Source organism: Mesoplodon densirostris, chromosome 10 (assembly GCF_025265405.1).
Source record: "Mesoplodon densirostris isolate mMesDen1 chromosome 10, mMesDen1 primary haplotype, whole genome shotgun sequence".
NCBI classification, from domain to species: Eukaryota; Metazoa; Chordata; class Mammalia; order Artiodactyla; family Ziphiidae; genus Mesoplodon; species Mesoplodon densirostris.
The window spans coordinates 17,675,752-17,701,358 of record NC_082670.1 but is presented as its reverse complement, the minus strand read 5'-3'; the positions used below and the strand labels follow the sequence as shown (position 1 = coordinate 17,701,358).

At 41.2% G+C, this 25,607-nt stretch overlaps 2 long non-coding RNA genes across 2 annotated transcripts in view; one reads left to right on the top strand and one right to left on the bottom strand.

The window, feature by feature from the left end:
• The window catches only part of LOC132496919 (uncharacterized), an 81,731-nt gene extending 63,045 nt beyond the window's left edge, over positions 1–18,686 (top strand). Inside the window, exons 4-5 of the long non-coding RNA XR_009533547.1 lie at positions 14,323–14,435; positions 18,039–18,686. This is a non-coding gene — a long non-coding RNA (uncharacterized LOC132496919). The remainder of the gene's footprint in view (positions 1–14,322; positions 14,436–18,038) is intronic.
• Positions 3,566–25,607, bottom strand: part of LOC132496920 (uncharacterized) — a 52,271-nt gene continuing 30,229 nt past the window's right edge. Inside the window, exon 3 of the long non-coding RNA XR_009533548.1 lies at positions 3,566–3,683. This is a non-coding gene — a long non-coding RNA (uncharacterized LOC132496920). The remainder of the gene's footprint in view (positions 3,684–25,607) is intronic.

The window sequence follows — 25,607 nt, the reverse complement described above, 5'->3', positions numbered from 1 at the left end:
TGCTATGAAGGCAGTTTGTTCCCTACTTGAAAAGATTAGAGGGTTAGCAAAAACGTGTTCCTCTCCAATGCACTGCCTTCACTGGCTTGTTGCAAATATCAGAATTTCACAACAAATACATCAGTTTTAGAGTTAATCATTGCCTTTGCTTCTGCATCAAAATGTACCATGCCTGGAAGAAGTAACTTCTGGTTCTTACTGGAACCCACTCACCTGGAGGGGGGCCCAGCAGAGACAGGTCAGAAGCCCCCCCGCTCCCCCCAGGCCCTGCAGCATGAAGCTTAGTTTTGCAGGGATCAGTGGGACAACTGGTAGCAGAAGACATGCTCCTGGCAGGGTACTGAAGGTCAAATCAGGGCTGGCACCCTTTTTTGTAAATAAGTTGGGCTTTCAGATCTTCCTCCTATTGGGAGTCAAATAGTTCATAGTTTGGTGGTACTACCTGGGTAAGAAGTCCATTATTGGATCGACAGGTAACATTTTAAGTTGCTTGCACGTTGGTAGGAATTAGGCTTTTTCTGTGTGATCAAATTGATGCTAGCTGGATGAGAGGACTGGCCCCCCAGAGGGGGGTGTGGGGGGCAGGACCACCAAAAAGGATAAAAGAGGAAACTGGACACAAATGTCCAGCCTCCAGAACTGTGAAAAAATAAATTTCTGTTGTTTAAACCATCCATTTGTAGTACTGGGTCACAGCAGCCCTAGCAAACTAATACATTTGCCTTGCTTTAGTCTCTTTATTTGTGTGAAGCTCTGTAAAATATTGGAAATGTCTTTCTCCAAATACTTTGCTTCTTTTTGTGGTGAGCTACAACTATAAATTCAGCCCACATCCAACCCTGTTGGATCGTTCGAGGTATATTAAAATCTATCTAAGTCTTGTTCTTGATGAGACACTTATCAAGTCTGCCACTGAAAACTTATACCTAGAGGAGATGCTGAGATAATCCTAAGTGTAAAGAGAGTTCATGGAACCAGAGATGATGATAACTTATTATCTGTCAGTGCTTACCATCCATCAGCACCTTAAATGCACAGACTCAATTCTTATGACAATTCTATGATTTGAATTTTAATGCACACTAATGAATAGTTACTACTCTATCCCTCTTTACATGAGAAAGATGAAGCATAGAGAAAATGGAGTGCTTTCTTAAGATCATACAACTAGTAACTGAATAAAAGGAATTTAAATCTCAGCAGTTAGATACTAGAGCCTGAGCTTTTAATCACTCTGCTATTCTGCCAAGACATTTTCATTTTAGCAATGGAAAAACAAACTGAAGTTGGAACCCTACCTCACACCACATATAAAACTAGATTAAAGACATAAATGTAAGAGCAAACTATAAAATTCCAAGAAGAAAACAGATATGTCTTTTTGATCTGTCATTAGACAGTGATTTCTTAGACATGATACCAAACGCACAAACAGAAAAAATTTTTAAACCTTTGCACTTCAAAGGACAGTATCAAGAAAGTTCAATGACAATCCACAGAATAGGAAAAAATATTTGTAAATCATATATCTGATAAAGGTCTAGTATCCAGAATATATAAAGAACTCTTAAAACTCAACAACAAAAAGACAAACAGCCCAATTAAAAAACAGGCAAAGGACCTGAATAGATATTTTCCCAGAGAAGATATACAATGGCCAACAGGTAAAGATGCTCAATATCATTAGTTATTAGGGAAATGCAAATCAAAACTGTGATGAGATACCACCTCACAACTTCTAGAATAGCTATAATTTAAAAAATTTAAAAGACAATAACAAGTATTAGGTATAATGCAGAGAAATTAGAACCTCTTACCTTACTGATAGGAAAGTAAAATGGTGCAGTTGCTATAGGAAACGGTATGGCAGTTCTTCAAAAAGTTAAACTTAATGACCATACAACCCAGCCGTTTTACTCTTGTGTATGTGCAAGAGAACTGAAAACATATTTCCACACAAAAACATTTTCATTAGTGTTCATAGAAGTATTATCATAATAGTCAAAAATTGGAAACAAACCAAATGTTTATCAACTGACGAATGTATAAACAAAATGTGGTATACCCATACAATAGAATATTATGCAGCCATAGAAAGGAATTACTCATACATCTACACCACAGACGAACCTTGAAAACATTACACTACATGAAAAAAGTCAAACATGAAAGATCACGTATTGTATGATTCCATTAATATGAAATGTCCAGAACAGGCAAATCTATAGAGACAGAAAATAGATTTGTGGTACCCCACTGTTCATTGCAGCACTGTTTACAGTAGCCAAGACACGGAAGCTACCTAAATGTCTATCGACAGAGGAATGGATAAAGAAGAAGTGGTACATATATACAAGGGAATATTAGCCATAAAAAAGAATGAAATAATGCTATTTGCAGCAACGTGGATGGACCTAGGAATTATAATACCAAGTGAAGTAAGTCAGAGAAAGACATATCATGTGATATCACTCATATGTGGAATCTAACTTTAAAAAATGATACTAATGAACTTATTTATAAAACAGAAACAGACTCACAGATTGCAAAAACAAACTTAGTTACCAAAGGGGAAACATGGTGGGGAGGGATAAATTAGGAGTTTGGGATTAGCATACACACACTACTATATATAAAATAGATAATCAACAAGGACTGACTATAAAGCACACGGAACTCAATATTCTGTGATAAACTATATGGGGAAAGAATCTGAAAAAGAATGAATATATGTGTATGTATAACTGAATTACTTTGCTGTACACCTGAAACTAACACAACATTGTAAATCAACTATACTCCAATAAAATTTAAAAAATTAAAAGTTAAAAAAAGAGAAAATAGATTAGTGGTTGCCAGAGACTGAGTGAAGGCGGAATGGGGAGTGACCATTAATAGGCTAGAGTTTCTTTCTGGAACAGTGAGAACGTGGTGGTCGCACATCTTTGTGAGTACATTCAAAACCACTGAATTGTATGCTTTAAAAGAGTGAATTTAATGGTATGTGAATTAAATGTCCCTAAAAAAATGTAGGTCCCTTAAATAAACTTTAGCCAAGGTAAAAGCAAAATAATTTCAGATGTGCTATATTTGTTTATTAGGGAATGTCTTCGGGGGAACAAAAGGTCTGTCCCTTTCCATTAATATGTATGTACATTAAAAATAATTTTAAAGCTCCAAAGGGGACTTTGAAAACGACTTAAATAGCTGTCGCACATACTGATAATATAGTTATGTGGAAGTAGTTGGAAAACTAAGCTGTTTTGTGGAAAAAGGAAATTTCACCTTTGCTTTGAACTAAAACTTCCTCCAGATAATCGAGAACTAAAACTAACCAGATTTAACATACATTTTAAAAAATTCAGTACATTCAAATAAGATTTATAGATATTGAAAATGTAGAATTTTGGGTTTGGACTCTACCACGGATAAAAGACCTTGGGCAAGTTTTCTAATCTCTTTGTACATGAGTTTTCCTATTTGTGAAACAGGCAAAATAATATCTGCTGTGCAGGGGATTTGCCAACATTCAACGAAATAACAAATTCACAGTACCTGATGCGTGTTTCATTTCACGGTGGCTGTGTTGATGATGATGATGATGAGGGATGCAAGGATCCCAAATGAGCTAAGTTCCTGCAGACCCAGCAATCCCCAGCACAGGGCTAGACATGAAGTAGGTCCTAAACAAACACATGTGAGTTGATCAGTTATTTCCTACTGGAAACCACACAAATTAAAAACATTTGTCTTCTGATTTGTCATCTCTTTTCAAGGGACCTCCTACCCCTAGGCTTTAGCATATACTCTTTAACTAGCAAATGCACCCTCCCCACTCATTAATACTGGCTCAGGGCAAGCTACGCTACGATATTATTTTCTGTTGATTACATTTTCCCCATCTAAGAATGTTTACTCATTCTGTATTATGCCAAACCGCATAATCTGGAAGAAGGTACTACAACTCCAGTTGGAAAGACCTAATTGGGTTTCAGCCATTGCTGGGAAAGTTGTAGTCCTTACTTAAAATCATTACTATTTTAACTGGCCAAGTGCCCTTTGTTCCCAGATTAATAATCTCTGCATCATGCCTGAAGCCTTGAAGTTATTTTCACTTTTACGCTAAATTTCACCAGATTCTTTTTGAAAGAAAAGCACACCCTCATTTTCAGAGGTCAAAACTCCTCTGAGTTTTTCTAGTCACCTATTTCAGAGGCCTAAGCTTTCGAAAAGAAATCTCACTGCATTGGTTTTAGTTCTCTTTGGCCCATCCATTGAGCCAGCTATTTTCACTGGCAAAAGGAAACAATATTTGGTTACTGTTCATTTATTTGTTTCAGAGAAACTTTGTCATATCCTAGTTTAAACCATACATATTAACATTAGTCTAGAAACAATGTAATATTTTGGGACCAAATCAGTTTCAGACCATTGCATTGGAATATGACAATAGACTGAATTATATACAACAGGTTCAAGCTAATATGGCCCCCTCCCAAATTACTAAAAAGTCTAAAAGTAAAAACAAGTTGATGTCAAAGCATAAAAGAGAAGTGTTGTTTCTTCAATAAGGTGTTTAATCAAATGTAAAATTTTGAAACTATTCAGCTAATTCTCAAGTGTTCCACGGTAGTTAACCGGGCTACTGAAAACCTAAAGTAACCCAAAACCTTTGCTTTTGCCTCCTCCAAGATAAAATTTGAATCCATTCTTGGTAACAAGGCAAATAATGTATTGGTTTCCATGCCTTTCTTTTCCCCGTCACCCTCTCACCTCCAAGTTCTGAAATAGCCCAAAGTCCGAAGTATGTTCATGTCCAACCCAAGGGCAAGTGAACTGATGGTTTGTGAAATTTGCCTCTGAAAATCTGAAGCCGACTGCAATTCCAGGAAGATTTCCGAGGAAGAGACAGTCTACTCGATCAGCTGGGGAGGCTCCAGTTAACCCTCTCACCATGGGGCCCCCCTGGGCCCATCAGCCCAGTCCTGCCCCTGTGAGGGGACATTTGTGGGAGGGAATGAAATTGCCCTTGGATGTTAACTCCTCTCCCCAGCTTCCTCTCAACAGCCTATTATTGATTTATTGTCTGTATATTTGTCTAAACCCTAAAGCTATTTATCTTTTCCCTGGGATAACAAGTTCTGTATGTATTCAATCTACTACATAAGATAGAACTTCTTTTCTATTTTTCCCTTAAACTAGCTCCTTTAAGCTTCAAAAAGGTTCTGAGATTTGGGGAACAAGTTCTTACACAGATTTTCTCTACCTTTCATGATTTTATGGATTTTCATCAGTTCCCCTCAGCTTTAGTCTTTTACCGCCAATACTTTCATCCCAGCAGGCATCAAGAAAGAGGTGGGAGAGAAGACAGTAAACTATGGGGGTGGGGGGAGAATGGAATGAAAGACACAGGATGGGGGAGCTGGAGAAAGATGAAGGCTTGAAGGGTTAGCCATTGCACTAGAAAAGGCTTCTGGTAAAATAACAGTGATACCTTGGAAGAGAGTGTTTCACATTCATTTCTTTAGCCATTTCAAGTGGTATGTACTTGACAGGAAGAAAGAGATACAGGTTAGACCTATTGCTACACATGCCAATAGGATTAAAAACAGTCTTGCTTTACTAAAGACTTTCTACATCACATATATTGAAACCTCACTGACAAAAACAAATCCCATATTGATAGGGTTCCATTTATGTGAAATATCCAGAATAGGTAAATCCATAGACACAGAAAGAAGATGAGTAGTTGCCAGGGGCTGGAGTGAGGGAGGGAGTCGAGGGACAGGTGGTGGTGGTGACTGCTTAATGGGGGTGGGGTTTCCTCTCGGGGTGATGAAAATGCTTAGAAACTGGATAGAGGTGATGACTGCACAACATGGTGAATGTATGAAACACCACTGAACTGTATACTTTAAAATAGTTAATTCTATATTATGTGAGTTTTCACTCAAATTATAATCCAGTCTCATTATGTATACTATATATGCATATAAATATGTATAAGTTGCATTCAGTTTAACAAATATGAGTGTCAATGATATGCTAACCACTTTGCAACTATTGGGGATTCATCAATGAAAAAGATGCAGCTCTTACGGGAGTTTTTAATAAATTAACCATGAAATCACCCTGCAGTGTGAGAAGTACTGTAACAGGGAAAGCACAGACAGCTGTGGGAGGGACGGTTCACAGAGACTTAGAGGGTCATGGAAGGCTTCCTACAAAAGTAACATTTAAATGGAATTAAAAGGTGCTATTCATTCCACAAACGTGTACTAGAAGGTATTAGTCACTGATACAGGCCCTAGGGACACAGCCGTAAACAAAATGAAGTCCCGCCCTCATAGACCTTACATCCTCGTAGGAAAGACAAAGGATACAAGTAAGTATAAGTGATGAATGCCATGGAGAAAAATAATATAGGTAAGGGCGTAGAGAGGTGTATGTGGGGAGCAAAGGTCCAAGTGCAGCTTTAGACAGTTGGGTCAAGGACCCCCCCACTAGTAAGCTGATATTTGAGCAGAAACCCAAAGTTAGTGAGGGTGGAAGTCGGGTTGCTGTCTAGGGAAACAGCAGTCCAGGCAAGTCATAGCAAGTGCAGAGACTCAGATGCAGAAGAATTCTTGGTGGGCTTAAGGAAAAACAAGGAGGACGGTAGGTCTGGAACACAGTAAGAGGAAGAGGGGCAGGAAATGCAACTGGGAGCATCACTGTGGCCTCTCGTCCATAAGACACTGGCTTGACTCTAAGATGGGAGGCCTCTGGATGATCCTAAGCAGAGCAGCAATTTAAAAAGGGCTCCTCTAGCGGCTGTGCTGAGAAAGCAGATGAAAGGGCACAAGAGGGGAAGCAGGAAGATGAGTTAGGAAGCTGTTGCGTTTAACCAGGCGAGAGACAAGGCGGGGCTTGGGCCAGATACAGACGTAGGGGCAGCAGGAATTGACTTGATCCTGGATTGATGTTCTTTGAAGGTGGAACCAACAGTTTTGTGATGGATTAGATGTGGGTAATGAGGGATGGGATGATACCAAGGTTTTGGCCTGATCGTGGGGAAGAGTAGAGTTGACATTTGCTGAGATGCGGAAGACTGCAGGAAGAACAGGTTTGCTGGATGGGAATCAGGGGTCAAGGTTCTGAACATGTGAGGTTTGAGATGCCCAAGAGACATCCCAGTTGTGATCCTGAAATAAGAAGCAGGAGTTCAGGTAAAATTCTGGATTAGAGGACATAGCAAGTTGGGAGACATCAGCAAACAGATGGTATTTAAACCCTGAAACTGAATGAGATCACCTAGGAGTGAGTTACCCAATGTTTGAAAGTCAAGTAAGAAACAGCCAGCCCTGAGTCTTATGCTGAGCAGATCATTTATGTGGGGAGGGAAACAGTTGTTACAGAGCTTGGAAACTCAGCAAGCATTTACATGCCAGATCCAGTTTTCACCAGACATCTCAAAATGGTTCAGGAAAGAGTCAACACATGTGTACAGACAGGAAAGGTGGCATATCTCCAAACACAGACAGGAGCTGAGTTAAGCAGGAGAGGCTGGACAGTCATGGATCCCAGCTTGCTGCTGCCCTGCCTGCTCTTCTCTACAGATTTCAGGGACGTTGTGTTCTTAACAGGAACTGTATCCCAGTTCAAGAAAGCTAGAAGCACGGGATGGATTGCCTCTGAGTTTATCCCATCTTGTTTTGTTTCATGTTATTATTTTGAATGAACACTTGGGTTTCCAGTAGTTGGAGAAACTTTTCAAAATATATAGCATGAGGTTTTTTAACCAGCAAGATCATTTCTTTTTCACTCTATTCAGCTAGCAGAAAGGTAAGGAATAGACCAACTTTCGCTGTCAGAGGGACTGGCTGTTACTCAGGGCTCCATCTTCAGATAGACCTAGGTATCAGTGGCCCCAAAGGCCCACTCCCTCCTCTAGCTGGCCTAAGTGCTAGAAGACCCTTAGGACAGGAATCCCCACCTAACGTACCTAGTGATCAAACATCACTTGCAACACCACGCTAGTGCACATGTTACCGAACCAAATTCATTTTCCCGACTTGCAGCAAGCCAGATGCTGAGCACTGAGGTTTGCAGCAGAGAAAGGGTTCATGAGGCAGCTGAACTAGAAGATGGGAGAACAAGTCTCAAATCCACCTCACTAAGGCGAGGGGCTTGGGGTATTTGTGGGTGGAGAGTATAAGGTGTTTGGAGGTACAGAAAAAGGTGAGGTAATCGCTGCTCTACACAGGCCTGTCTGAATTACATGCTTTTTCATGGGATGCATGTTCAGGAAGTTAGCATGTCTGAGGGTGGAGTTTGTGACCCTCTGACGTCAAAAGGTTACTGAGCGGACACTTGTGCATGCCCAGTTGTCGGGTTGGTGGTCCCAGCCAGTCTTAATTGGCTCAGATTTGAACTGGACAGCAGCTGACTCCAAGTTCCTGAAAAACAACTTAACCAACCATTTACCACAGCGATCCATACATCAGAAGTGTTATCTATAGGGGGCAGTTAAAGGAGACTTGTGATGTATATTGCCTAAGCTCTGTGAAGCTAGGAGGGTGTGCAATTTGCAAGAACAATTAGTCAGTGAAGGCAGGTTACAGGATATTCTTTATTAATTAATTAAGCTATAGTTTAAGGGATCTAACTGATGATTGCCCTCCAGTTTCACAGATAGAAATTATACTGCCTGTTCTCATTTAGTTTTCAAGTGAAGAGTTCTTTATGGTAACCCTGCAGGTTGTTGTTGGTTGGTCTGTCTTACTAATTTTTCTTTGGCTCTCACTCACCCAGAATTCCCCATTATTGACCCAGAACTTCCACATTTTACTGGTTACCTTATTAAAGTTAGACTCTGCATTTCATAATCTACAGTGGTAACACTTTTGTTCAATTTGCTGACACGCTGAACCCGACCAAAACTGCTTGGACCAGGATCCCTATAAGAACCGTTGATTGCATGTATTCCTTTCCTGGGGCCAAAAGCTTCCATTTCCTTTAAGACAATATCCTTCAGAGCAAAACCAGATCTGTTTCCTAGCAAAGCTACCAAAACCCCTGACTACTCCTGCCAGTTGTCAGTGGACACTCATAACATAATCTGCCCCGACAGAGCTAACCACACAAAGAGAGGGGTCGGGTGGCTGCTGCCTGGTAGGAGTTAAGGACAGGGGAGAGGCTTCCATGCAGAACTCCCTCCCAGGCCACCCAAGCCCTGCTGCTGCCTGAAACTCCACCACGAGTGAATCATTTCTTTACAGTACACATTGCCTTTTGGAAAACATTCTTCAGAGAGGTATCGTATTTAAGTCAGTTGGTGGTTAAGAGGGTGGTGGTGGGGAATTACAAAGAGAGGCAAAGAGGAAGAGAGTTGAAATGAAGGTGGTAACGTACAACTTTGTGTGTGGAGAGCCTTATTAAGGATTGTATTGCAACGCAGGTGTAAACAGGGTAGGTAACGATTATGAGAGGATGATTCCAGTATGGCTCAAACCCACAGGCTCACGCCCAATGTGGTCTTATTATCTATTACATATTTGTAGGAAAGCTTAATAAATAAGTGAAGATTCAACCTGATTTGTAATTGGCCTACTAATTCAATATAAATGATAGGTTTTGATTAAGACAGTGATTCTCAGCTGTGGGCAGTTTTGCCCTGTCCTCCCAGGGGTTGCTGGCAATACCTGGAGACGTTTTTGGTTGTCACAAGTGGGGGATGGGAGCGGGTGTTACTGGCATTGAGTGGGTAGAGGCCGGGGATGCTTCTAAACATCCTTCAAGGCACATGAAAGCCTCTTCCGGAAAAGAATGATCTAACCTAAACTATCAATTGTGCTGCAGTTGAAAAACCCTGCTTTAGGGTTACAGGTGAGTAGCCAGGATTGTAGAAATGACAGAACTGTCATGTAGTAATTTCTAGTTACACCTTGCACAGGAACAGGAATGCATGGATATAGAGCACGAAGGCAAAAAAGAGGCACTGAATGTTGCTCATCTTCAGAAATTCATCGTTACATCCAGCCCCACAGTCTGCTATTTGGAGAGTTGGGTTTTGGCCTCTACATTTAATCTATTCATCACCATCTCAGAAGCCAGAAGGAGAAGGTTGGGAATCTTAGCCAATTCATTTTAAGAAGCTCTGGGTCTCTGTTTCAGTGATACCTCTAATCAGTAAGTTCTACGGGAGGAAATTTCCTATAAATAAATCACTCAGTTGACGGATCTTGATGAGGGCAAGAATGCCTTAGTTCCCAGCTTCTAACTGTTCCAGCCAAATTCATGGCAGACAGATGCCATGAGAAGCCATCTTTTTCTCTAGCCTCTTTTTTCCTTCCCTCGGATGAGGGTAATTCCCTCCCACCACCCCTCCAGCACAGTGTGCACTCTTTAGCCCTCACCTATTCACCTTCTTCTCCATCCCACCCCCTCCTTTCCCAAGAGCAAGAGCAGGTGACTAAGAGCTGGCACAGAAGGAGCTGCCATCACTTACTTCCCGTTACCGATCAATGCACTTTAATAGCAACGCATCCACAGCAACCACGACTTCACAGGGTACTTGTGGAATAAAAGGATTTCTCCATTCCACCTTCCACTTTGGCAAAGCCACTCTAGACTTTAAAAGCAGCAGAGAAATCTTGAGAGAGGGCAAACCAAATTTGAAAATTTCACTAAGCCCACTGCTTTGTCTGAAGGTAAGTCTGATTTGGTCTTGAAAACTCATTTGGGAAAGAGGAGAGGTGTCATGATCAGTGAATGCACAGAAGGGACCAGCAGTGAACCTCTGTTACCGGACACCCCCTGACTTAGGGAAGACCCACCAACTTGGCCAACCTGGGAGGAGAAGTTTTTTCCAATCCTTCCTGAAGAATCCACACCCTTAAAAGAACAGCCTCTGCTAGCCATCTGCTCCCTGCAAGCTTTCTTCTGGTGTCGGACAATCAATCAATCAACCTTAGCGCCAAGGTTTCTGAAACACACTTTTAATATCTTCTTGCACTTATTACTGGAACCTACATTACTATCGGATGACTCTTTTTCTTTTAATGCCAGAAGTGCCCTGAGGTAGCCCCATGGAGCCCTCCTTTAACCCTCCTATAGTCTGACTCTGATTGTTTAGTTTCTGATAATACGTGTCCCTGGAATGCTCCTCTTGGCTAATGGAAGCATCACTGTACTGCAGTCACAATCCCTCTTTAGGAGACTCTGGTTTTAACCCGATTGGAACCTGACTGGTATCTGCAGGATAAAAGAGAAATGTTGCTGAGTAGTCAAGAGAATTTGTCCAGACCTCCAGCCACAGGGAGAAAAGGAAGGAGGGTGGGAAGGAACCAAACTAATCTTCATTCTTCCAGCAGAGATACAGAGGCTGGGAAACATCTCATCCATAACAACCAAATCATGGCTCACTCCCTTTTATGCTCCTTTCTATAAGGCACTTAAAGAAGAAGAAAAAATCAAGTCCCTCTTTTCCCCTTGCCTTTATTCTTTTAGCCAAGTTGTGACAAGCCACTGATTTCTACCCGATAAATTATTTAAAATTCCACCTTCACATTGGGATTGGAAAATCAATCTCCCTGATTAAAAAGTGACCAGCTTCACATTTCTAAATGTCTCTTTAATCTTTTAATTATGTCTGGTTACAGACAGCATGAGTCTCAAAGAAGCAGAGAAATGCACTCTGCTAACTCAACTCAACAGATCTATAAGTCCATCAGCCTTTTCACTTAACCATGTGGCAGTGTTACCGTCACATAGGACTGCTCGTAGAAACACTGCCTGAAGACGAGTATCTTAATATACTCTGATTTCAATGTCATGTGTGAAGTTTTGTTGTTTTTAATTTCCCCAACTAAATTAAATATTATAGCATCTAACTGGAGACTTCGTAGGTGCAAACGCTAGTTTTAATACAAAACACTGAGGCATATGAATTCATGCATAGGCCTGAGAATTCACCCAAAATCCACCAGCGTAAATAGGGCAAGCCAAAGCAACCCAGCTAAATGTATACATTTTTAAATTGACTCCGGTGCCAAGATTGTTGGAAGAAGAATTACAATCACTTCAACAGCCCAATTCTTCATGAAAAACGACTCCTCTCTAGTGAGCTAGATGAAAAACAGTCTCCAGCAGGCTTTTAAATGTAAGCAACAGATGATGGAGTGCAAAACAAGGGGAGAGGGATCCAGGTAAGCCTTACAGTGATTCTTGGAGACGTCATTTATTATGTGTGTTGTTTGAAAATGCGGTGAAGTCTGCGATAATGTGGCCCAAGAAACCAAAGCATTTCAAAGCCCAAAACACAGACATGCAGCCAGCTATTCTTAACTCGATATCCCAAGGACCATCAGCAGAAATCCCTGCTGACTAATAAGCTTGCTTAAACACCGTAAACCACTGTTTTAAAATATTCTTGCCATGATATGAATTGCACTGTAAATTTCACAGCCCCTTTTCCAAGTGTCTAGCAGAGAAAAAGCACATTTAGCGTTTTGAGGTCCAGTCTAAACAGAGACCAGAATGGAGGCTCCAGGGAGACACTTCAGAATGGAAATGGATGATTCCAATTCCCTCACTTGTAAGTCTGTGCCTGGTTGGGATGTTTGGACATATGAAACACAGGGGAATCTGAAGCACCACAAGAGATGGTTGCAGGCAAGAGGAGAGATTCACTGGGAAGGTTCTGTGGCCGTGAACCACTTTGATAGTCTAACCTGCCTTCGGCCTAGCAAGTTCAGTGGGCCTTCTCCATCTCATCTAGGTGGGGAATTGACAGCATCCACTGGAGATGATGTGTTCTGTAGTCTACCACCATGTGCTTGTGATAAGATGAGTCTGTATAACTCTTGAACCTAAAGATCGACCTCCCTATCTATCCTTGTGTTTCAAGGACCACACCTGAAATCTCTTGGAAATAATGAAAACTTGTATTCTCCAAGACTATTCTGAAAAAAGATGATTAAGTCATGTCTCCTATAATATTGCACAAAATTCTTCTAATCTCAAGTCCCAGATGCCTCAAAAATCCAACCTTGAGCTAATTTAGCCACTCCTGTTGAGTTGATATGGCACTGTCATGGCCTAATAATTTCCTTTATACAATCAACTTTTTAAAAATGTTGTGTATTTATGTCCTTATGACTTTATTTTTAATTTTCCTGGTCTGAAGCCCTATAATCATCTCTGGAGAACACACTGGATCTGTTCCTTCCCATGGGATTGGAAGGATCTTCATCTCAAAGCACTGCCCTTATGACCTAACCTGAGTTAAATATAAAGGCCAGAACAGTGAAGCAAGACAAATCATTGAACACTCATTAGGCATCTACAGAGGCCAAGTGATAGAGATAAATATACATAGAGATATCCACATAGACATACATTTAAATCTACAGGTATAGCTGGAAAGAGAGAGAGAGTTTAAAATCAAGTGAAACATACTAAAATAACTAAATAAATACAAAGTAGAATAAAATAAGTTCCAAAAGAGAGGAATACTGATTTGTGCAAAAAGGTAATAAATTTCCTTTTAGGTGTATTGATTGTGAATTTCCTAAGAGGTGGAGATGGGTGTGTAGGTTAGCTGTCATTATCATAAAAGTCATAATTAGAGCCCTGGAAGTAAATGAGATTCCCCTGGGGAAAGAAACGAAAGAGACATGATCAGCAATAATATTGGCAAATCAAAAAGCATAAGCTCAAAGAAGTCCTTGTAAAAGAGTTTAATCTAAAAAGATGTTTCACGGAGTCAGATGTTGCAGAGTTCAAGGAAACACTAACACCATAGGCCGCTGGCTGGTAGATCCCTTCGGAGCAAGGCATGTGCCAAGCACAGTGGGAAAGAAATGGGGAAGGCATGGTTTCGGCACACGAAGGACTTCTAACAGTAACTGGGAGGACAAAGCTGACCCAAAGAGTGGTACTAAAACTCAGAGCTAAATTGCGTGATGCCAGTTATAGAAGGTGGGAGGCTCTACGATGGTCCACGATGCCGGCTGCCAAGGAGCCCTAGACCCCACAAAGAGCAAAAGCAGGTGCTTCCCAGATTGCTGCAGGAAGGATGACACTGAGGCTAGAACTTTTTAAAAATAAATTGCCCTAATATAATGTAATTGCCCAAGCTAGAAAATGACAAAGGCTGTTTAGCCAAACATTGCTCCTGCATTCATGAATGGAAGAGTGAATGGAAGATTTGACAGGATATGCCCCACTCCAGCTCTGTGGATGAAAGCTACCAGTGCATGAAAAGACACATGATAAAAAAAAAAAGACACATGAACTCTTCATCTCACCATCTCTTCTCGCCCTTTATTCTCATTGCAGAGACTCACAGCCAAAGACTCTTATCTGCAGACCTGCCAAAGGAAGTGATTGCCAAAGGGTCTTTTAAATGAAGAATGGAGACAATCTGTTGCCTCTTTTCATTCCGAACCACGGTATTGGATTTGAAGTGCTATTTGGGCATTTAAAAATAATGTTAGTGTTCCTTAGCTCTATTTGCAGCTCTTAGCACTTAGCTCTTAGCACTTAGCAGCACTTAGCACTTAGCTTTATTTGCAGCACTAGAGAACCAGTAATCCAGGAGCTCAGAAAAGAATAGTGGTATATAGGATCAGCAAATAGTTAAGAAAATACATTCTAAAGGAAGAAAATAGCAAATGATGATGATTCACATGTCAGGAAAATAACCTCAACTTGTATAATCCAAACATTCTTTGATTTATTCATTAATTCATTAAATATGCATTAAGTGCCAACTTCATGCCCAGCATTGCACCAAGGGTGGGGCTACATGTAAGAAGAGCACATGGTCTCTCCATTTGAGAGGTTCACCCCCTGATGGCGAAGGAAGAAAAAATAATATCTACCATTTATTCTGCACCTACTTGCCATCAAGAAATGCCCATAACCCTTTATCTGGCTTTGCTCATTTAATACCACCAATCTGGGAGTTAGGTATTATTATCTCAATCTGATATAGCAGTAAATTTAGGTGTAGCAAGATTGAGTAATTGACCAAAGTCACACAGCCAATATGTGGAATTCAAACCCAGCTCCCCTGCAAAAGACCATATTCTTTGCACTGCACCACAGGGCCTCCTGAAATGAAGAAGACCTTCAACCTGCCCTCAAAGATTAATCACAGACATGTTTAGAAATAATAACAATGATATGATTATGGTAATAATACCATCACTTCCAAAACCTACCTAGGATTCTGGTCAGCACTGAGGAGCATTTTTGAACCCATGCACACCACTGGATCAACTCTGAAGGGCATAGCCTGGGGAGTCTCTCCATGAGGAGGAGAAGATGTATTCAGAGCTTCTATCTATCTCTGGTGATGCTCCTCTAGAGTACTGGGCCTGCTAAAATATAGCGTCTATCTGTTTATCTATTTATCTGATCTATCATCTATCTATCACATATAGCTATATATCTAGGATAGAGCACATAGCCATATGGACTCATTTCCAACCTTCACACTAGCCAGAGCCTTGGATCCTACATAAAGAGTATCAAGAAAAACTGACCTAGGCATTTTTATCACCTTCAGGGGGAAATGGTACTTCCATTGCACTGGGTGCATATTTCTAAACTAAGATGAATTACATTGCCTGATATTTAGCTGTTTTCTTGACAGTCTCTTTCACTAGACTGTGAAGCTCTCCAGGCTAAGGACTCTTTTTTCTTCATCATGATATTTCCAGCTCATACAGAAGTTTATTGCACTTAGTTGATCATTAAAATGTTTACTGAAGAAAAGAAGAAAACTGCAGCTGTATTAGTTCATTGTTGTTGTTGTTTTTAAGTTTATTCGTTAAAGGTCTGTGGGCTGGGCTTCCCTGGTGGCGCAGTGGTTAAGAATCCACCTGCCAATGCAGGGGACATGGGTTCGATCCCTGGTCCGGGAAGATCCCACATGCCACGGAGCAACTAAGCCCGTGTGCTGCAACTGCTGAGCCTGTGCTCTACAGCCTGGGAGCCACAACTACTGAGCCCACGTGCCACAACTACTGAAGCCTGTGCACCTAGAGCCCATGCTCCGCACAAAGAGAAGCCACTGCAATGAGAAGCCCGTGCACCATAATGAAGAGTAGCCCCCGCTCGCCACAACTGGAGAAAGCCTGAGCGCAGCAACAAAGACCCAATGCAGCCAAAAATAAATAAATTAAAAAAAAGAAGTCTGTGGGCTAACTCCTAGGAGAATGGTTGATACAAAACTGAATAAAACAAACCCTGGTCCTGGTCTAACCTAGTTAGCACATCCAACTTTCACATATTGTTTAATTTATAAGGGAAGACTGGGTCTGCATGTATTAACTTGAAATAAATGCTATGTTAATATGATATTTAAATTCCCACTCTGATTTCACTTATCAATATAAGGTCTGACATCCCTTAAAAAATAAGCTATAACTCAGAAGCAATCATCAATCAAGTTACAAAATTCATATCCAACTAAATGTGAAACATTGAATACATACATATATATTTATCTCCACTTCCTCCTGGAAACCCATTCAGTAAAAGAATACAAAAGTATAAACCCACAAGAAATACAACAGCAAAGAGGACATCAGTGGATGAGGATGGCAGTGAATATCTGCTATAATGAAAACTACTGGAGGAATGATAACAGTTTAAGCAGAACAGAAAAGGCTGGATTCTATGTGCCCATAGAGGCAACCCAATAAGGAACAAGCTAGCCATCCTTCAGAACTCCGGGAAGGCTCAGGAACTGGAGGTGTGGGGCGTGCAGAAGTTACAAGCATGAGGTCAAGGGTGACTGAAAGTCAACATAAGGCAGCCAGCTCCTTAGGTCTCATCATGACCTACCTCCCACCTCCAGAGACAGGTGACTTATTCTCTCAAAAAATTGAACCAAACAGGCTCAGGACCAGGGACCCAAGGCACAGAAGACAGAGAAACAGGGGCCATTAGCAAGAGTCTGATCACCAAACTCTTCTAGCCTCCTCCCACCTACCACCCAGAAGGCCACAGCCAGGTTTATAATCCCCAGAAAGCTTTGGAAAGCCCTCCTGTCGAGAAATTAAAGGGCTTAAGGAAAGGACCTGTAGAATTCAGGGATACACTAATAAAAATGTTGGCTTACTGACCTATCATTCTATAGTGAACCCCTCAGTTGGTGAGCCTTACATACACACAGAGCATTCAGCTCACGTGTGATTCCCTTGTGGCCAAGGATCACAAGATTTGAGGGACAACCTCCAACATGAAAGAGAGAAAACCAGCAAACAGAAAACAAGAAAATCAGAGGGAAGAGAGACAATGCAGGGATTAGAAGAACACTTCAAATAAAGTATGCTGAACATCCACAGGTTAAAAAAACATATTGCATCTATAAAATAGCACAGGTGCTATAAAAAAAGGAACAATCCTAGAACACGAAAAATTCCCTAGAAATTAAAAATATGGGCCCTGATATTTTAAAAATACCAGTAGAAAGTTTGGGAGACAAAGTAGGTGAAGTCTTCCAGAACGCAAAACAAAAAGATAAAGCAGGCATTTGTGAGCGAAAAGATAAGAAAACATGAGATTAATCCAGAAGGGTCAATAACTGACCAATAAGAGTTCCACAGGAAAAATCAGGGGGGTTGGGGAATAGGGAGAAACAAACTATTGAAGAAACACTACAAGAAACTTTCATAGACCCGGAGGATATGGATCTTTAGATGAAAAGATCCAAAAGGATGTGGAACTTGAGATTAAAAGGACCACTTAATGACCAACACAATAAGACCCAACCAAGGCATATCATTTTGAAATTTCAGAACTACAGAACTACACAACACTCACATAAAAATCATGGGGGATCAGAATGACATTAGACTTGTGAATGGAAACACTGGAGGCTAGAGGATAATGGTGCAATGCCTTTAAATTCAGAGTGAGAATTATTTTTAACCTAGAATTCAAATTTCAGCCAAACTATCAAACAAATGCAAGGGTAGAATAAAGATATTTTCAGGCAGGAAAGCTCTCAGTAAATTTACCTCACATGCACCCTTTCTCAGGAAGGGTGTGCCACCAAAATGAGGGAGTAAAGCAAGAAAGAGGAAAACCAGGAAGGAACCAAGAAGGAGAGGCTCCAGCACAGGAAGGAGGTGAAGAGTATCAACAGGATGATAGCAGAGGGAAGTCCTGGGAGAACAGTGGATGGAGCCCAAGAGAAAAACCAGTCCAGGTTGGAAAAAGGACGTCAAGGGTCCCAGAAAGGAGGTATTTAGACTCTGATAGATTACCTGTTCTATATTACAACGTGGAAAGTTTGGGGGACACTGTTGAAAGTTGGGGATAGTTATATACAAAGCCTGGCTGATGGAAAAAACAAGGCAATTATTAACTCCAAGAAAAACAAAACGTTGTACAAGAAAGGAAAGGTAATTATAGTGTAATGTTAGCTCAGTAGAGAACATTATTTATACAGTTATAATAATATAAATCCTGAATATTGATTTAACCGAAAAAGGGAACAAGAGGAAGCAGTGTTGTGGGATAGGAGACTTAAGTCCTCCCCAACTGTAATAGTCACTAAATAAGGATCTAGTCAGACACATATATGACTTAGAAATATGGAAGTAAATACCAGAAGAAACTGCTAAAATTAATTTAAAGTAGCTACCTGCAGGGACTAGTGGTAAAGGGGGTGGGGCAGGAGAATAACTGTGGGTTTTGTCTTTATTTTTTAAAGTGCTTTAGTAATATTTGACTCTTAAAATATATACATTTATTTGGATCCATCTGAAGTTATTTTTAAGCTGCCGTAACTCTGGTTCTAAGGAGGTTTATGATCAACAAATCGGATACACTTCTGCCCTTAAGGATCGTACAATTTAAACACAAATCTGAGAAAAATCACACAGACCATTTTCTAATCTAACAAAGCCTAGGAGATTTCAGAACCAATCTGAGTGCATTTTCCTTCTCCTCTCCAATCTGTAGATATCTTTAAAATGTGAGAAGCTCCATAAGCAGATCCACCCACATCTTCCCAAGAGGTTTGAGATTACATAACTACAAAGCTTTACCGCAGTCTGAGTGAATCTGTACGTGGTAGCACTTGCTCACCAAAGCAGGGAAACCAACGGATGGTACAGGAGACTTTGTAGAGTCTTTATCTGAGTATAGATTCAGAGAAGGCACCAAGGATAGGGGGGTTTGAGCCAAATCTTCAAGTACAATAGATGTGCAATTTGATGGATAGGAAGTAGTTCCATCCCTGATTGGCAGAGAACAGCTCGGAAAGGAGGAAAGCTGTCGGCTAAATTGAGAGTCAGAATGGCCTTGGGGGTTCTCAGAAACCCACAAGGTTTTGGGAGATCAGACACTCAAGAGTCACAGAGAATGTAACCTGCTAGTTCATCCCCGAACTGTAATTTCTTCATCACAGCAGAAATCTCTGGTAGAGCAATAAAGACTCTTCTCCTAAAGTGGCATCTCCACGACCAAGCAATAGCTAGCCTGCTCACAACAATAATAATGTGTTAATGACTTTGATAAGGGGGATACATATCATTATCACCTCTTAATTACCTTTTTTTTTTTTTTTTTTTGCGGTATGTGGGCCTCTCACTGTCGTGGCCTCTCCCGCTGCGAAGCACAGGCTCCGGACGCGCAGGCCCAGCAGCCATGGCTCACGGGCCCCGCCGCACCGCGGCACGTGGGATCCTCCCAGACCGGGGCACGAACCCGCGTCCCCTGCATCGGCAGGCGGACTCTCAACCACTGCGCCACCAGGGAAGCCCTCTTAATTACCTTTTGAGCAATGGGAAAGCAGCTGTGGAATATACAAATAAAGGAACCAGGGGAGGAAGTTCCCCTTAAATTGGTCTCTGTGATTGTTAATTTTGTATTATTCTGCCTCTAGTAATTATCTTTTTTTTTTTCCCCCTAAGGTTACCTGCCATTAGTCAAGAAGCAAAGTACAGGCTTGTAGTTGATTTGGTTCCAATTACAAACATGGTGTTTATCTATGGGAAGACCATTTCCTTTGGGCATGTGGCTTAGAATTTAAGTCCCTTGTTGATTTCCCTCCCCATCTTCACATTCACAGGATACAGTTCTACACATTTACTTGGCAAACCAAGAACCAGAAGGCACTTTGGGGGGACCATGATTCCTTAAGAAGGCAAGCTCTGGTTTTTATCCACCATGGCACCTAGCACAATATAGATGTGGTGTATGGAATCCCCAAAACTCCAGTACCGAGGTGTCCTGTCCCCCAAAACTCTGCCCAGTGGCCGGCCAAGGAATGAGTGAACTTTGTGCAGTAAATCAATACCTTTTCCCTTTCTCTCCACATAAAAAGCAGTCATCAGCTTCAGACCTTCCTTGCAAGCTGCTCTCTGGGATTCAAGGTTACCTGAACACAATTCCCATTATCACTTCAGGATTCCTCTGTCCTCATATTATCTAGCTCTCCGTGGAATTATTTTTCAGCTGTATGAAATTCTGGGCCAACTCCCTGTTCATAGTTCACTGTTATCAGTTACAATATTTAATGCTCCTGAGACAACTCGTTTCTCTACAGGTTGGCAAAATCATTGCTGGAGAGAGATGGCGGGGAGGGGGGTAGAGAGAGAAGGAAGGAAGGAAGGAAGGGAGGGGAGGGAGGGAGGGGGAAGGGAAAGAAAGAAAATGGGCTGTGAATACATTCAATTGAAAAAACTAAAATGCTGGTTCTGAAAGTTTGTCTTGCCTTGTTATTTTTATTTTGATAATTTTATTCTACTTTCTGTTTCTAGCCTGGACTAGGAGTAAAGGAGTTATTGAAGTCCTTTATATTCATGAACCCAGGGCGATCTAAATCTAAGATTATGGGGCTTCCCTGGTGGCACAGGGGTTAAGAATCCTCCTGCCAATGTGGGGGACACGGGTTCGAGCCCCGGTCCGGGAAGATCCCACACGCCACGGAGCAACTAAGCACCACAACTGTGGACCACAACGACTGAGCCTGCGCTCTAGAGCCCGCAAGCCCCAACTACTGAGCTGGCATGCCACAATTACTGAAACCCGTGTGCCTAGAGCTCATGCTCAGCAACGAAGAGAAGCCACCGCAACGAGAAGCCCGCACACCGCAATGAAGAGTAGCCCCTGCTCACCACAACTAGAGAAAGCCCGCGAGCAGCAACAAAGACCCAATGCAGCCAATGAATGAATGAATGAATGAATAAATAAATAAATTTATTTTTAAAATAAATAAATAAATAAATCTAAGATTATCCCTCAAATCTGAAGTTAGCATAAAACCACAAATGATGAGTGGGCAGCTGAGATGACCACAGATTCCACTATTTGGATGTAACAAAAAGAGATCAGAAAAAGTGCTGTCTAGATTAACAGTCATCCTGATTTTTCTACAGTGATTCTGCATTGTATGTCTAATTTCTAAACGTTAAAATGGGGCATTTGAATTTTGTTAAAAAAAAAAATGCAGGCCAGTGCAATTCACTGGGCCAGTTAGTTTTTATCTGTCCCTTGCACATAAGCAGGCCTAGAGCAGCCGCCCGGCCCCTTGCCCTCACCAGCCTCTGGCTGCTACTGTCAGGCATGACCCCTTATCTCACCGGCTGGGCAAGGGCAGCGTCTATGACATCAGAATAGATAAAAGGGGCGAAGGGAGGAGAGTGAGAGAGAAACCAGACGCTCCTTTCTCTTCCATCCCACCTGCAATGGCCTCCTCATCTTCACCTAAGGCCCACTCCACAGCTCCACTTGCCAGAAGCCCCCAAAGCTTCTTCACCTCTGTTCTGGCAGCCAGTCCTCAGTGGTACCCTGAAGCTGGGGTTTTACTAAAACAAAAGGGTATGGGAGCCCCTACATATCCGTGGGTTCCGCATCCCAAGATTCAACTGGACTTGGATGGATAATATTCAAAATATGAAATTCCAGAAAGTTCCAGAAAGTTCCGAAAGAGGAAAACTTGAATTTGCCATGTGCTAAAAATTATATGCATTGTATTTACAATTATTTACATAGCATTTACATTGTATTTGGTATTATAAGGAATCTAGAGATGATTTAAAGTATAAGGGAAGATGTGTATAAGTTATATGCAAATACTACACCATTTTATACAAGGGACTTGGAGCATCCTTGGATTTGGGTATCTGCATGGGTGCTGGAACAAGTCCCCTGTGGATACCAAGGGACAACTGTAATTTTTACTTTAAACAATGGTGTTTGGGAATAACATGCTGTTAGCTTTTATTATCTAATGAATCTATTGCCGTTCCTGGTTGAAATTGAAGATGAAAGGGTGGAGGGGGAAGACAGAATTCCCAAACTACTGTGTGTTTGCTGTAAAGATGGCAGAATTAGAAAACAAGAAAGGAACCCTGGTTTCTAAAAGCCAGGCAAGCGACATCTGGAAGTTTGACAGCAGACCAGCAGTGTGGAAGAGAAATGGCGTTGCCTAGGAGCTCAAGCGGGCCCCAGGAGTTTGTGTGTGAGTTGGGGCCATGGGTGAGCAAGGGCAAGAGGGCTGGAGTTCATGACAGATGGTGCCAGCCCAGTAGCTGTCCTCTTAATCCCCACTTCGCCCTCTTACACGTTCACACACAATCCTGTGTCCCTTCTGCTTAGCCCACCCACTGGAAACTACCAAGAGCATGTGTACCGAATTTTCTAAGACAGTTTCTGTTTTAAATGTCTGTTCTACTGGCCCTACAGACAATAGTAGCAAAAGCCGGAGTGCTGGGCTCTGGCACCAGACTGCCCAGTTTTGAATCCCAGCTTTGCCACGTAGTGAGTGACCTTCCTTAACCTTCTAAATCTCAGTTTCTCACTTATAAATCAGCCGTAATAGTACTACATTGGGATTTTGTGAGAATCAAAAGTGCTAATATGATAAATAGCTTAAAATAGCATCTATCTCTGCTAATATCTAATAGTATCTAATAGTAATAGTAAGCTCTCCATAATACTAAACTTATTTTACTCATAATTGTCATTACTGCAGCAGTAGATACTTTACATACATTACCTCTACTCTTTATGATAACCCAGGAAGGGATAAAATGTCTTAGAAGTTGGTGACAAAACAACATCTCTCAGATTGCGGCTTCTATCAAGAAAATGATGCAAAAACAACTGGTACATAATTTGCAAACTTCCTTGTAGGATTTTAAGTCAGCCTTAGCCATTTCCCTGCTAAGAATCTGTAGTAGGTCTTCACGGTTGAATCAATGCTAGTTAAGCCTTAGTAATGATCTGTTTTGACCTTGCAAGACTGCAAAGCTGTGACCTCAGGGGGAGGTAGGTGCTCTCTCAGCAACTTTAAACCTCCCTCCAGCATAATTCTTTTCACATTGCCCTGTGTTCACTGGTTTGCCTTTCCCAGGAGACGGAGCCAGGTCATAGTCACCTTTATACCCCCAGAGCCTGGCAAGGTCCACCTCCCAGTAGGTGCTCGAGAATCTTGGTTGAATGAATAAATTAATAAAAGTTAAAGGTGGAGAGATTTCAACTCAGCATAAATGTGGAAGCAAGGGAAGGAGGGAGGGAAGGAGGAAGGAAAAAAGGAAGGAAAGACTGGAGGAGGGAGGGAAGGAAGGAAGGAAGGGAGGACAGAAGAGGGCAAAGCATTATGCCCATCTATTATCTGGATTTAAAAGTCCCAACTCTAAGATGCTATGAATTATTGAACACCTATTAAGGACTTAGAACTCCGATGGTTACCAGAAGAAAGGGAAAGTGAGAGTTTAGCAAATAGACATTAGACACAAAAGTTATCCTCTGGAGCTTACAATTTAATTGGGGAACTAAAATTAACACATGAAACAGTCAAAAGACAATACCTCCTAGCATGTAATTAGGTTCTAAATTACTTGTTACAGACAAAATTGTAAGGTCAGAAGGGAGGAACTGTAGTGTGAGCTGGAGGAATCAGGGAAGACTTGTTGGAGATTTGAGACTTGGGCTGCCCCCTGGAAGGATAACAGGGAAGAGCAACAATCTCAGTAAGGACAGAGGCAGAGAGGAGTCTGTTCAGAGATCACTGAGACCAATTTGGCAGGGGAGAGAAGCGGGCAGGGTGGAACCAAATTACTGGTGGCCTTGGAAGTCAGCCTAAGGCCTTTTTACACGGGCTGTGGTAGCACAGAGAAGCAGCCAGGAGGACGTTTTGGGCAGGACTCACTTCCTAGTCTTTCTTTCTCTTCCCCGTGGATGAGAGTGACTCGCATTGGCTAGAATCACCCTATGGGTGATGAATTTCCGAGAATGTGGCAGATGAAAGCGGTGGTGGCAGCACCAGGCAGCTCATTCTAGTTCCCAGATGGTGCTAAATCTAGGCCAGGAAGCGTCACTATTTCCCCAAATTCTGTGACTTCACAAGTTGCAGGAAATGGGGTGGGGATGGGAATAAAGAGCTTTTCTCCACTGCCTCAGAGGGTGGTATTTTACAAGAGGCATATGTGCTGGCTTCGATCTGAGATGGCTTCCACGTGTGCGCCTCTTCTCATGAGTGATAAACCAATCAGAGAAGTATCCTCTTGGCAAGACAGCCCAATGCTGGCTGATACTACCTTCCATCTTTCTAGATCATTCTGATTTTACATAGATACGTAAGTATGTGTTTTTTCTATCTATCTTCCCTGAAGATAGATCCTAAACACACTTGATGGAGTATATAATACTGGCTTTCCACGAAAATGAATTCACCACAAAATTTGAGCTATCACTATAACACCCTGTTATATCAGAACAATAACTGCTTGGAGCCATTGCGATATTTATAAAGTATCAGAGCTTTAACAAAATGAAAACATGACATAAAAGAAATGCCCTTCAATTTTTATGCAAATTTCTCGATTTGAATAAAATAAACATTAAGTTTACATATGCAAATTAATTCTAACTAGCCATGTTTTTACGCTTAGTTATTAACCATAGTTTTCTTTTATGTCTCACTGAAATTAGCCCTACCATTTAAAAATATTAACAAAAGGATGCTTTAAATGCCTTAAATTTTTTGCATTAATTATGAAATATTATCCAAATAAGGAAAAAAACATATATTTGAAAATATACTATAAAACAATAAAGAAATAATTTTTTGGAACTAATTTTGTGTTAATTTGAGATTTTACTAGAGATCAGAGAAACCATGTGTATTTGTGCCTATCTCTGTTATGTATCTGGGATCCTGCTGTGTTTGTCTATGCATCCATCCTTAGACTAAGTCTTCGGATGATTTCTCATGAGAACAATAAAAAGGATCTTCCACCAATGAATAAAGTAGCAAGAAAATGTTTGGGGGGAAATACTGAGAAGCAAGTCTGATCTTTTGTTTTATATACCAGAGTAATTATTGATATAACAGTTTTAATTAAGGTAACTTCCACAGCCTAAATACATTTCAAATCACATTTTCAACAAACATAAAGTAAGGGCCATTGCTTGCAAAATCCATTTTGCAGGTAGAAAAACTGACTGCAAGAATAAATGACTTGTTTAAAGACAGGTTGTCAGTAACAAAATCAAACCTGGCTGTCTTCACTTTTAGCTCAAAGTATTTCTCATTAACCCTCATTTATGTCCAGGATCCACTACTGGACTAGACCTCACTTTGCCCAGAGAAG